This window comes from Rhinolophus sinicus, chromosome 1 (assembly GCF_057876585.1).
Source record: "Rhinolophus sinicus isolate RSI-liver-muscle chromosome 1, RSI-T2T, whole genome shotgun sequence".
Lineage (NCBI taxonomy): Eukaryota > Metazoa > Chordata > Mammalia > Chiroptera > Rhinolophidae > Rhinolophus > Rhinolophus sinicus.
The window spans coordinates 3,304,548-3,317,838 of NC_142501.1; the positions used below are offsets into that span (position 1 = coordinate 3,304,548).

A 13,291-nucleotide genomic window follows, 5' to 3' on the forward strand; every position below is an offset into this window, starting at 1 on the left:
GTCTTTGCGACATGCTGTGACGTGGCCAGCTCCAGAAGCTAGCGGGCCAGCTGGGGGCCGACAGGCCTGGGTTCAAATCCTGCACCATCGAGCACCAGCCAGGGGACCTCGGGCCAGAGGTACTGGCGCTGTGGGCTGGGCCCGCCCAGGGTGACTGAGGAGAAGGCACAGACCAAGCACCTGGCAGCACAGGGCTCAGCTGGTCAGTGGCCACATACATGTCACTCATGGTCACTCGTAGTTACTCGGACTGTGGGGCTGGGGACAGTGGACCAACACCTGGGAGAGCGTGCCACCCTCCCCTGCCTCCCACAGGCTGGGACGCGCCCCTTTGTCCCACTGTGGCCTCAGCTCAACGTGGCTCCACACCCTCGGCCAAGGCCCCCCTGCCACACGCCGCTTGCGGCCTGTCCCACGTGGATCCCATTCACGTCCAGATGCTCACGTGGTGACAGCTGACCCCTGTCCTCCGTTCCCTCCTGCTCTGTCACACAGTCAGCTGTAAGAGCTGGGAGATGTGGGGCAGGGGACACGTGGTCCCCATGTCACAGGGAGACAGCCCTGTGAACATGTGACATCATGTGACATGGTGCTGAGGAGGGAAGGAGGGAGGGGTTACGGGTCCTGCTCAAGCGGCAGCCAAGGTGCCTGGCCCCACACGTGTGCACACACGCACACATAAACACACACACCAGCTTGTGGAACAGCATGTGTGTGCACGCACACACACACGTGTGCACATGGGCGCACAGTGGCCAGGTGGACACGCCTGCAGAACGCGCGGACGAGCAGGTACTGGGGGTCGCCACCCCGTCCCCACACGGCCGTGGCCTGGGTGTGCCGGTGCCAGCCCTGCAGAGGGCACTGCAGGCCGCGGCTGAGCACACACTGCCTTTTGTTTCCCGAGGGAGCTTGGCTCACCCAGCCCGAGCCCACTTCCTGCTGGAGGCGGTTGGAGGCCCCGCGCCGGGCCACCACGTCCCAGGGACAAAAGGGTCTTTCATGCCCACGTCACAGCTTTTCCTCTGGCCCCTACGGGGCGGCAGCTCTCGGCCTGGGGACAGCGTCCCCAAGGGCTGATGGTGCTGAGGAAGCCCGAGTGACGGAGGCTGACAGCTGGGGACACTGATCACAGCCTGCTCACGTGTCACCACCACGGTGGCTCCTGGGCTCCCGGCGGGTCAGAGGCATAGGGTCACTTATGGCCACTCATGCCCGTCCCCAGGCAAGATAGAGAGCAGGTCGTCCAGACTGCGTCTCAGAGCCGGAAATGGACCAGCTCAGCCCACCTAAGCCTCTGAGGGGACGATGCAGCCCTGGGACCCTGTCCGGCATGGCCTTGGGGTGGCACAGCCCCTTCCCCTCCCAGTCATCCTCCACCTCACACACACACACACACCTGTGCACACCCACACACGCTTGTGGACACCCACACGCACACACCTGTGCACACCCACACATGCTTGTGCACACCCACAAGCACCTGTGCACACCCACAAGCACCTGTGCACACCCACACACCTGTGCACACCCACACACACACCTGTGCACACCCACATGCACACAAACATACACACACACCTGTGCACACCCACAAGCACCTGTGCACACCCACATGCACACAACCTGTGCACACCCACACCTGTGCACACCCACATGCACACACCTGTGCACACACCTATGCACACCCCCACACACCTGTGCACACCCACACACCTGTGCACACCCACAAGCACCTGTGCACACCCACACTCACACAGTGTGCAGCTACGGTGGGCTTCACCGTTCTCTAGTGGGTGGTCCCCAGGGCCTTGGGCTCTGGCCAGCACGGCCTGCTCCTTTCCCGGCTCTGGGCGTCCCTCTGCCAGGACGTTTAGGTGCTTCTGGGCTCATATCGCCAGAACGAAGCCGCTGCTGCAGCCTGGACATTTGTGAGCGACAGAGCTGACAAAACAATGTGCAAACTGTACTGGGGTTGAGGCCAGATCGTGGCAGCCGCAGGTGACACAGGCCTGGCAGAGGGTCGGTGGGGACACCTCCAAGGAAAGTCGGGGGCTGGGCTGCACCAGGGCCAGAGCAGCCTCTCCCCAGGGGAGCAGGGCCACACCAGACAGCGGGTGGGACCCGAGGGAGGTCTGCAAGGACCAGGCGCCTCCTCACCCATGTCAGGGCCCGGGAGGAGCGTCTCCTCCTGAGACAGAAGGAGACCGTGTGCCGGAACCCTGGTTGTTTTTATTACATAAGGACGGACGATGGCGGCCTCTGAGCTCTGAAGTCCCAAGTCCTTTCTAGAAAAAGCTAGGGACCTGCCGCTGCCTGGGAGCAGCCCGGCCATGGCTTCCTCAGGGCGCAGTCAGAGCCCCAACTGTCGGCCCCTTCGTTCCTAAGGCTGTGCATCCGGCATCATGTGAAGCGATTCCAACAGGAACACGGGCTGGGGCCCAGGTGCCGCGTGCCCCACTCGGGCGGGTGACCCAGGACCTGGGGACACACACTGTCCCCCTCCCGAGCGCAGTGCTCACTCCCTGCCTCGCATGCGCCCTCCTGGTCCTGGAGCAGTTCACCAGCAAAATGTGCCACAGAAAACACGCGTGCTTCTTTCTGTCCCCAGCCCCCACCATGACTGGGCCATTCCCTTTAAGGCAGTGCCCGATCACGCTGCAGGACGAAGCTTCAATTCACGGGGACAAGATAGCATGGGGAGATATCAGGGTCCCCATGCGAAGGGCCTCCTGGCCAGCTCGGGGTAAAATACAATCTGTTTACACCTGGGCAGTCAGCACCCCGACCTCACACAGCATGCTGCCTGCGGGGAGCTGTCCTCAAGGTCACGCCGTCGCATGAAGCACAGGAGGAAATGCGACACGGGCGAGCCAGCCAGCAGGCCGTGTCACGGGGAGCCCACCTCTGCAGCGTGTCTGCACACACCTCTGCCTTGCCAAATTAACGCTGCACATCTGAATGCTACTTGTCTTGCTGTTTGTTTGTGTTTACTTTGTAAATGGGTTTCGGTTTATTCCAGTCTCTCATCTAAAGAGGGCTCCCGCTTGCTGTCTGCTTATATTCCTGCAACATCACGCTACAAACGGTCTGGGGCAGCAGTGGGGCTACAGACAAGTATCTTTCCCTTAGAAGGAGTTTTCACATGATTGATGTCTCAGGACCGCTTTGTCCACACAAGGCGAGGGGTCAGTGGAGCAGGAGAGGGGCCCGGCCAGGGGGCCTCTGGAGTGGGGGACGCAGCCCTGGACATGCATGGGGCCAGCAGGACCGAGGGGGACGCCTGGGCTGCATGAGGCCCCACCCCCCTGCCCCAGCCAAAGGGGCTGCAGCGTCCTGGGACAGCCTGCTCTGGGGTCGCCCACTGCGGCCCCAGCCCAGAGACACAGGGATCTGGACACAGGCCTGCGGTGACCAGGGTGTGGGGTAGCCTTTGAAATCATTTCCCACTGTCCCTTTGGCCCCCCAGAGGGCCTCACCCACCCCCAAACCTGAGGAATCAGACGGAGAACTGGGACGGCCCTAAGGAGCCCTGAGTTTGGCCTGGGAAGACTTCCATAGACAGCAGTGCAGTGACAGACATGATGCCAGCTGTTGCCTGGACAGAGGGACAGGGACGAGCGGTGGTGACCCTCCTGGGGAGACCACACTGCTCGCTCGATGCCCAGGCCCCTCGCGGCTGGTAAGCTGCACAGCCCCCTTTGGAATAAACTGTTTCTTCATTCCCATTAATACATGAATCTGCTTACTTTATCAATAGTGTGGAAAAGTGAACCAGAACAAGACCAGTTGGGATTCCAGAAGCTCTGGCTATATTCTCAGACGGCATCCAAAGGGGCCACATCCATCTGAGATGGGGAGGTGACTCTCTCTGGTAGCATCTGGCCCAGAAGTATATGTCCCCAGACCCTCCCAGATACGGCTGGTGACAGAGGGGTCAGGTGACACCCAGGGGCAGGGGTGGCTGCCTTTTAACACACATGCTAATTATATAATGTACATTTGTCGCCACACACAACTACACGCACACACTGACCCACAGCGTCAAACGTGAGACGTCCCCCGGGTTCCAGAAGAATCTACCGCATGACGATTGAGACGTGGCACATGGAGATAGGGTCCCCGCAGCGAACATTTTACAGGACCCAGGAGGCTGGACTCTCACCTTCCTGCTCCCTGGGGGGTGCGTGAAGGCCCCTGTGGCAGGGGTGCCCGCTCAGGCAGAAGGCCTATGGGGCTGGGAGGTCAGAGGGCCCCCCGAGCCGGCCTTAGGTCTAGTCCCAGCACTGCTGCTCACAGCTGGGCCCTTAGGCGAGGCGCCCACCCTCTCTGTGCCTCCGTTTCCCCATCTGTCAACTAGGGTGACTGCATCTACCTGGGGGCTTTCGCAAGGGCTGAGTTGGTGCAGCCGCAGACCCAATGATGCCTGGCCGAGCGGAAGCCCCACTGCGTCACGGCTTAGGGTTTCGTGCTCATGCACCAGGTCAGCAAAGAGCTGAAGGTCACCCAGCGAGAAGCCGCTGCCACCGAAGTCTGCCGAGGCTGAGGCAGGCCACGGGCACGCTGGGGATAGCAGCTGGGCGACAGAAGACGGACCCGGGCCCTGCAGCTCCCGCGTGGCGGGGACACAACACAAACCCCGCCTGGCACCAGAGACCCCGGCTAACGGCTCTGGGCGGCTCCTGCCTGGGGCCCACGGGGCCTGGGGTCAGTGCCCAGAACACGTGCCCACCTCAGACTGACCTGCCTGGGAACACACCCCTCCCACAGCCCCCACAAGGGCTTCCAATGTTAGAACAGATATAGTTATAGATGACATAGGTATGAACACAGTAAATTCTAAAGCTTCTAAATTCTCACACGTTCTGCTTAATTTCTAGTAATTATGATCCCTATTGCCTGTGTCTGCCACGTCCGGGGTCTCAGGGTGGGTGGGTGACACTCATCACAGTTCACAGGATTCATTCCATGCCCTCAACCTTCCCCCAGGGTCAGGCTGAAACTGACTCCTGTTTGGAGAACTGGGTAAATAAAATTGCCTCTGGTGGCCCCAAAATATGCTTCGGCTCTTTGCCGCGGGCACAGTCCCCGCCGGCACGGATCAGGCTGACAGCCAGCACGGGGTCCGAGGCAGAAGCCTGGCCTGGACTCACGGGAGCCAGGGCTGCTGACCTGGTTCCAGACGCCCAGCTAAGAGCTCGGCACGGATTCTCGTGGCAGCTGGGCGAGAGCAGGGGGTCCCTGGGGAGGAGGGGCAGATGGAACCCAGAGACCCCCTGAGGCCAGGTCGGGGAGCTGCTCTGGGAGGAGAGCCCCCCAGGGCTGCCCTGCAGTCACGGGAGCCGCAGCAGGGAGGCAGCGCCAGCGCAGAGCCGCTGCGGTCGGGCCGTGCTGGGTGTGCGGCCACATCTGGCCCAGCCTCCGCTTGCAGCCCCACCTGGGAGCACCCAGACTTTAGTTTGGCACCAGGACGGAAGGGCATGCGGCCAGCGTCCCCTGTGGGGGAGGTTCTGCTGGGTTGAGTCAGAGAAGAATGAGGTGACATGGGATTGGCAGAGAGTGTGTCCGGGCAGAGGACGCAGCACGAGCCAAAGCAGCCACACCTAGACACTAAGTCCTTTGCACGAGAGCATCTGCTCCAGGGGACAGTGTAAAAGCTCACTGCGCTGGGCCCACAGTGGGAACAGGCCCCACACGGCCCCCAGGCCCCACGCACCCCACGCTCAGGCAGCAGTGTGTGGACTGTGGACCCCATTCAACGGGGGCTCTCTGAGGGGTCCAGTATATTCAGCTGCATCTGTTCAAGGGGTCTGCCAGCCCGGAGTCATTCCCTGAGCAGGTGGGGGTGGCGGTCGGGGGAGGGCCTGGCCCGAGAGCCCCGGCTGAGTTGCTCCTTGTCAGGCAGAAGGGCCTTCATTTGGGCAGCTCCCCCGACCGCCAGCCTGAGGGCAAGAGCACTGACGTGGCATCTGCAGTGCCAAGGGGAGGTGGGGTGGACACTTCCCTGCTACTGTCAGGTGAGCCCATGTCTCACAAGGAGCTGGGACAACGGGGGGAAGGCGCCATCCTGCCACGGGCAGTGCCTGTGGGGAAACTGGCCTGGTGCTGGGAGGACCCCTTTCTGACGGACAGCCGCTTAATGGGACAGTCTGCCAGGCCAGCGATGCCTGTCCCACAGTCCTGGAGGGACAGAGGGAAGCTGAGACGCCTGAGCCAGGAGGGAGAGGGAGGCACGCAGGAGGCCTGCAGGGCAAAGGCTGGGTAGTGTCACCCCGAGACCGGCCCTTCGGGAAGGAGGGTAGAAGCCCTTGGCCAATCACAAACAGCCTGCCCCCATCCTGGGAGTCCGGTGGGAGGGGACCAGGCCATCTGTGTCCCCCAAGCACTGCGGGAGTCTCCCCTGAGGCTCCCAGAGGGGGAGAAGCATGAACTCAGCTCAGACTTGGCCGGACAACAAGGCCCAGCCTAGCACCGTGGTCACAGAAAATAGCCAGCGGCCGAGCAGTGCTTCTCAGAACCTGGTGTCTCCATGGAGCCTGCGTGTTCTTTGTTCATTAGGAGCTTGGACTCTCCGTGGCGTTTCCGGCCCTACGACTGGGCTTTGCTGCATGAACGTCCCACATGATGGGACGACCAATCCCTCACTGGGGAGGTGGGAGGCGCGGGGCTGGCAGGCCTGGCCGAGCAGGGGCGAGGAGCGCCCCATCCTGGCATGAGGTGTCCCTGAGCTAATGCCCGCTGCCTGCCGGATGTCCCACCCTGGAGAAGGGGGCACCAGTGGAGGAAGACCTCCCATGAGTCTCAGAAGCTTGCGTCCCCCACATAGCACTGTCCATTTTGCGAATTTGCAGCTGAGAGCGTCTCTGAGCGCCGGGTCCTAGGAGGGACATGGGTGGAGGAGGCAGGAAGGACACGCACCAAGGTCACACACGCCACCTCACGTCCTGCTCACAGCTAAGCTGGGGCATCTGCGCTCCGGGAACTGGGGACACCAAACATGTCCTTTTCATCCCATCTACTAAGAAACCCACCCAAGGAGGCAGCCAGGGACCCCGCAGTCCCCAGAGAAGCTTGGGGGGCCTAGCGCTCGCTCGAGGGCCGGTCTCCTCTCCGAAGGAGGCAAAGGCTGGCTGGGCTTCACTCCCAAGACCCCGAAAGCAGGAAGAAAGGGCACCCCTTCGTCTTCTCAACACTGAACACTTTAATCACCTACGAAAAGAAAAATCTGCAAAACCCAGATTACGTCTTAAAATTAGACAAGATATTCTTCCTGCAACTTCCAGACAGCATAATTTAGTGAGAACAGTCTCGATAATTATTTTTTCTTTAAATAGTTACAGTAGAATGTATTAATTTTCAAGTTGGTTCTCTGATTAGTGTGATTCATTAGCTGCCTGGGAACTGTCCCCAGTGGCCCTCAAGAATGGAAACGTCTCGCTTTGTGACCGTGCATGGCACCATACCGGTGGGAACACTCCGAACGTGAGTAATCAAATTAGGTTGAGAGCTACCTGTTTCATTATTTCATTAGAATTAAGAAATGTAAGTGGAGGGTGGGGGGGAGGAAACAAACAAACAAACACTCCAATCGTTTTGCTCGGGCAAACTCCCACAAACTGACAGAAGCCACTTGAGAAGAAGCCAAGAGGCAGCCAGTTTTCAGTTTTAATATGTGGAGGGAAAGTGTCCACCTCTGGTTCTGGGGACGCCGGGGGCTGTGTGCTGGGGCACAGGTGGCCACTGGGAAAGTCAAGCCTGCACGATGTGGGCACAACCACACCTTCCCTTTTTCAGAGATGGGCATTCCCTCATTAGAGAGGCCACCCCTCAATGACGTCACCCCCCGCGTGACCTTGGAGGTGGGGGCTGCGTTGTGGGTCAGTCTTGGGGGAACCGAGGGGCTTGGCTGTGCACGAGTGTGTCCCTGCCTGTGGACGGCAGACACAGGACATGGCACAGAGACACTCAGGCCAAGAATGCTCAGTGCTCCTCAGGGAATCCAACCCCACCAGGACTTAGATCTATCACCGCTCACAGAAGGTTTCACTGTGAGGCCCAGGAAATATTCAGAAAACTGCCCCCTGTCCATTGATCCCTCTGTCTGTCCATCCATCCATCCTCCCATCCATCCATCCATCCAAACCTTTGGGTGCTCGGCACCAGGAAACTCTGAACTTGCCTGAGACTCCTGGTAGCCTCAGACAGTCACGCCTGCTGGGAAGGACCAATGAACCCTGTGCTCAGGGACCCCTTCCCCCCCCACGCCCCTGCCTGAGGCAAGCTTCAGAAGAAGGAGGGAGGCTGAAGCGGGTGGCTGTACTGCCCCCACCCAGCCTCCCTTCTGACACCCGCAGCGTGTACAGCCTACGTGTCGTCCAGTCTAAGCATGCTTGCCCTCTTCTGAGCGTCTCGTGCCGTCCACACAGGTCAGCGGGCAGTGGAAGAGGGAGCCAGGGGCAGCCTGTGGGTTCCAGAGCCTCTGCCAGGGGCTCTTTCTGACCCGCTGGGGGTGGGACTGCAGAGACACAAGCTGTGAGCCCCTCTCGAGAGGTGAACGGTGGGGCAGACGGGTGGGGGCTGTCGCCATTATAAATGGGGGAGCCACCCTGTGTCCATGGAACTAGAGGTCCCAGTGGCTCTTGGAGGACTTTCTCCACACCTGACCTCCCTGTCTTCCAGCAGCTCTGCTCTGTCCCCTCCCTGACCAGTGCACCTGCTGGCCAGACCTGACAGCCTCGAGAGCCCATCCCAGACCTGCCTTCAGGTGGGAAGGGAGATGGTGAGGCCCATGGAAAGGGAGACAGGCATCTACCCTGCTCCCATGGGGCGTCCAGACTTCTGAGCAGGAAGTAGCACCGTGTTTCTGCACTGTACTGACATCTCATTATGATATGAGGAGACTTTAGGCAACCGTTACCAGAAAGTTCCAAGAATCCGGCCCTGCCCTCCCTCCCCAGGAAGGCAGGTAACTCAGCTGACACCTCTGATTCCGTGTCCCTCAGAACCCAGCAGCCCTGTCCTTGGAAGCCCCTGTAGGTCACTGTCCCCTATACATCCCTGTCCACACACAGAGGCCCAGAAGGGGTCATGTCTTGTTTCTCCGCCCAGAAAGTAAACGCTGCAATGAACTCACTTAGTGACCTACTCTGGGTGAGGAGTGGCTCTTGGGAAAATTATAAAAAGTTTGAGAGTCTCGTTATTTCAGAAGTATTCTGCGTTTCAAAGATGTGGATGCAGTGCTTGGTCCAGCCTGGGCGTGGGGATGTGCGTGGTGCCACCGGGCTCCTCGGCAAGATGACACCGAGCATGTGGAAAAGGGGTCCTGGGTGTGACGGGCACTGTCCCCAGGGACTGGGACTGATGGGAAACCGAGGCAGCTCCGGGAGCCGCAGGCGCACGTCCTGGAAGGTCTGGAGCACCCCACCATCCCCGGGGGCTGGGCCTCCTCCGTCGCCTCGCCTCACCTCCCTTAGTTGTCCAAACACAGAGCACATCTGGGGTCGACATAAGAACGAGACGCGAGGGGAAGGAGAAAAGCACTTGTCCCGCAGAGCAGCTCCACACAGGGACCCCCGCCCACGAGGTCATCGGCAACGGGAATCAACGAGCTGGGTGGTCACTCCATGCTGGTGTCTGACGAGCAGAAACGCACGGGACATGGACAGGAGATGCCATCAGAGGGCGCTGTGCAGACCCGGGGCCCAGGGGCACGAGGACACCGCCAGCCAGGACGGCCTCCAGCGGTGGCCGCACGGAGCCTTGCAGGGAGGGGCCAAAGCGAGGGCCGCACGGAGGAGGGCGACACTGACCGGCCGGGCTTCCTGCCTGTGGGAGGACAGGGCTGACACCCTGCTGTGCACATCCTGGCCCCTCTGTGACCAAGAGCCACACATGGGGGCCGAGAACCACAGAAACATATCCTCCCATGATTCTGGAGGCTGCAAGTCCAAGATCAAGGTCTCGGGGAGGCCGACTCCCTCGGAAACCTACAGGAGAGGGTCCTTCCTGCCTCCTCCACCTTCTAGTGGAGCCAACACCCTTGGTGCTCCTTGTCTGGCGGACCCATCACTCACGTGGCGGCTCATCTTCCCCGGACCCTGGTCACTGGATCAGAGCCCACCCCAGTGACCTCATCTGAGCTTGATTACAACTGTAAAGACCCTCTTTGCACCCAAGGCCTCATGCACAGGTACCAGGATGAGAACTCAGGTGCACGTTTCTGATGCCCAGCACAGACGCCCTGATGGGGCACAGGGCAGGGGCCACCTCCCACACTCAGGAGTGACCAGCAAAAGGCCTGCGTCTCCAGGAGAGTGGCCTCAACTGTGCAGGGCTGCCCAGAATCCAAGATCACACGAATTCCACACTGAGCCCCTGACCTGAGTGCCGCTGGTGTGTGGTGAAGCACGTGAGAGAGGCTGTGTTTGGACATTGCGCCAGGATCTGTCGTGTTTGCAGAAAGGATGAACTGCTTCAAACTAAATCAAATAGCTGTGCACGTGTGGGTTACCTTAGAATCGGAGACAAGTGTCGATGGGAGCTTCTGGCATGTTTGAAAGTTTGCAAAGTTTGATTGAAGTAACGGGGAATAAACATCTCATTAACCCAATTCTCCTCGTTTAGAAAGAGACAGACAGAAGCAGGGCTGGCCTGGGAGGAGGCCCCAGGAGAGGGGAGCAAGCAGAAATCGGACAGCAGAGGAAGCGGACACACCGGTCAGCGTGTTTCAAAGACTATCCTCAGAGCGGCTGACAAGGCTGCCGCTTCCACTAAATGAGGGTAGATTGCTTCAAAAGGGCTGCAAGGAGGCAACGTACGAGTTCCCAGAAGTTGAAAGCGGGAGCAGAAGATGTGCAGAGAAGCATGGAGTTGGCCAACTGAAGACCTAACCCAAAACCCAATGACAAAGCTGCCGCCATCTTCTCTGGGCGGGGAGCTACCAGCCTGGGGGCGTCCCTGGTCCCAGGCACCAACGGTCCTTATGACAGTTACAGACACTGCACACGTGCCTGGACATCAAGATTCTAGTTCACTGAGGACGACGGACCTCACAGAAGTTCCCAGGACAGTGCAGACAACAGCGGGAAGGAAACAGATTGCAGGCGGGAAGGTCCCTGAGCTGAACTCGAGTGTCCCATTCAAAGTGCCCCTGAGTGTCCACACAGCTGCTTACAACCCACCACCGCTGAATCCGAAATTCAAAAGAAAAAATCGACAGGCTCTGGGATGAGACGGGAGGAAAGGCGCGTGGGGAGCAGAGGCCACTGGCCACGGAGGGAGCCGTCACCTGGCGTCAGAACACACAACCTGGAACGATGTCCTCACAGCTCTGAACGAAGTGACCTTGAGCTGCAATTCACGTGACACAAACCACGCTCTGAGGAAAGGTTTACCTGACATCCAGAAATTTCTTCAATCTTGGCTTTGCTGTTGTTGTTGTTGTAGTTGTTCCCTGATACATTCAAGGGAAATGAATGCTTTCAGAAAAGCTAACGGTAGTTCTCTGTGGGTATGAAGAATTGACTTCCACTTTCTTCTTGACGCTATTGTTTTCTACTGTCCAAATCACCTACCATAGACATTTACTATGTGATGCTAGTTTTAAAGATGAGTGTGAAAGTGGGTGATCTTGTCAGAGGCCAAGGCAGACAGGCCACCTGTCCCAGGGTCCACCAGTGAGGACCTGATGAGCAGAAGCTGACACCCATGCAAAGGACAAGAAGTGATGGCAATCGTGGTCCAGGAGAGGGGAGTGTGTGGGACGGAAGGCTCCACGTTAACTGCGGGCAGTAAATACCACGATTTATCCACCTCTTACTGAGGCTGTCTCTGGTCCTTGAAACAAGTGCTACACCCACTTTACAGATGAGGAAACTGAGGCTTGGACAGGGTAAGGGGTTGCTTCAAGGATGCACAGTTACTAAGTGGAAGGCTCATGACTGGAACCCCAATGACTGGCTCCATAGCACCAGGTGCCCTTGGGGCACTGGGAAGTGGCAGGCAGCTTGTGTTTTCCTGCAAATGTGCGCTCTGGGCTCTAAGGCTGAGTGGCGGGTGAGGCACGCTCCCGGGGGCCCTCCAGGAGGCCCCCCGTCCTGCCTGCGCGTCCAGACCTGCGTCTCAGGCTTCGGCCGGCTGGTGGTTGTCTGACGGGCCTGCCTGCAGGTGTCTGGCCTGTGGCGGGTTTTCCTGGAACCTACTCTGTCTCGACAGCGTGCTACCAGGACATGACATTGAAGGTCTACTGCTCTTGGTTCAGCCGGGCTGAGAGCTGAAGGAGAAAGCGGGGTGCATTCTGACTCCCCCACCAGTGGAGACCTTCCACGCTCTCAGTGGAGCTCCCTGGAAGTCAGAAATGCCCCAGGTGGGGGTGGGGAAGGCAGCCTCTCCACCAATGCAACGGGTACTCGGGGCGTGTAGGCCAGGAGAAAGGGGGCGCCTGCAGGGCAGGGGGAGGGCGCAGTGCTCATGGCCCAGGGCCTGTCTGTGCTGTCGCAGTTTTCTTGGCTCCTCACGCTCCTGGGGGGCTGGGGTGACCACTTCACCACCTGGTCGGCAGGGAGGGTGGGGTTCTCCATGCTTCTGGGCAACACAAGTGTCAAAGGCATGATTTACGAAATGTGTCCGATCCCAGGCGGACTGTGTCCCCAGAATACAAAGGACCGTCTGGCGTTTCCTGACAAACAGCTGTGGGCGATGCTTCCCCCGGCCCCTAATGTATGGGTGACGAGCAGTGACAGTTTGACCTGACGAGGTGCAAGTTTTTCATCCAGAGATAAGTCAGTATGACTGTCCCCGACTTTGGAAGTGGCACTCCCTGCGTATTTATGGCTCAGAATATAGTCGCCGGGGGCCCGTAAAGCCCGCTGCGGAGTAGCGGCCGTTTGTCACTGTCCCCACCGGTGAGCCCCTCCTCCCACACAGCCGGCACTTTCTTGCCAGCAGGGCCCTGACAGAATGCGTCCACCCAGCGTTCCCTCTGCCTGGGCAGGTGTGCAGGCCGTGACCTGCCTCCTACATCACTGTGCTGCCTGGAGCTTTGACCTTGGGTTCACCTCTGCCCAGTCACTCTGCCTGCCCCCCACCATGAGTACCCCTCTGTCATGCGGGGTGTCATGCGGGGTGTCATGTGGGGTCTCAGCTCCCGCCCCCCGCATAAGGACGCAGGATATGGTGAGGCCAAAAAGGAACACCCACGGAGCCATAGAAAGGGGAGTCACACCACTATATTCTCGCTGGCGGCTGGTCGAGACACAAAAGCAAACATCCTCCAGCACCCCAACGAGGGGTC

The 13,291-nt window shown here is 59.4% G+C and overlaps 1 protein-coding gene across 4 annotated transcripts in view; it reads right to left on the reverse strand.

Annotated features, from left to right (window-relative positions):
- The window catches only part of TAFA5 (TAFA chemokine like family member 5), a 171,375-nt gene that overhangs the window by 30,022 nt on the left and 128,062 nt on the right, over window positions 1-13,291 (reverse strand). The window lies entirely within an intron of this gene.